Source organism: Bison bison, unplaced genomic scaffold (genome assembly GCF_000754665.1).
Source record: "Bison bison bison isolate TAMUID 2011002044 unplaced genomic scaffold, Bison_UMD1.0 scf7180017864174, whole genome shotgun sequence".
Taxonomy (NCBI): Eukaryota; Metazoa; Chordata; class Mammalia; order Artiodactyla; family Bovidae; genus Bison; species Bison bison.
This window is the reverse complement of record NW_011494746.1, coordinates 2,772,591-2,773,084: the sequence shown is the minus strand read 5'-3', so window position 1 is coordinate 2,773,084 and position 494 is coordinate 2,772,591.

The following is a 494-nucleotide window of genomic DNA, read 5'->3' as shown; positions in this document are numbered from 1 at the left end:
CCCCCCAGTTCTTGCCTAATGGCCCCCTCTGACACCCGGCCTTCGCTCCCCTGTATCTCTGCCTCCCGAGCTCAGTCGGGCTGGCCGGGGGCGGCAGTTTGGCCTGAGCTTCGTTTTGGTAATTCGGAACAACGCAGGGGAGGCCACTGGGCGAGGAGGCGGTCCCAGCCGAGGCGATTTAGCGATTCCTTACTCCCTCCAGTCCTCCTGTCCCGCACCCACCTGCCCATCCACCACTCGGGACGCCGGTCTTTCGCCGGTTTTATGCTGGATGGAGGAGGCCCCGCCGAGGAAGTCAAGCCTTCCCCGCTAACTGTCTCTCCAGGTCTTCAGGTAGACACAGCCTCTGTCCGCTGTGGTTTTAGCGCCAGTGACCTCTCGGAAATTATTTTTACCCGCTCTGCTCTCGATGGTAGCCGAGGGAGTGATGCAGAAGGCCAGGGGAAGGTATTTTTAGGGCACTAAGACTCAAGATAGGAGATGGAGACTTTTTT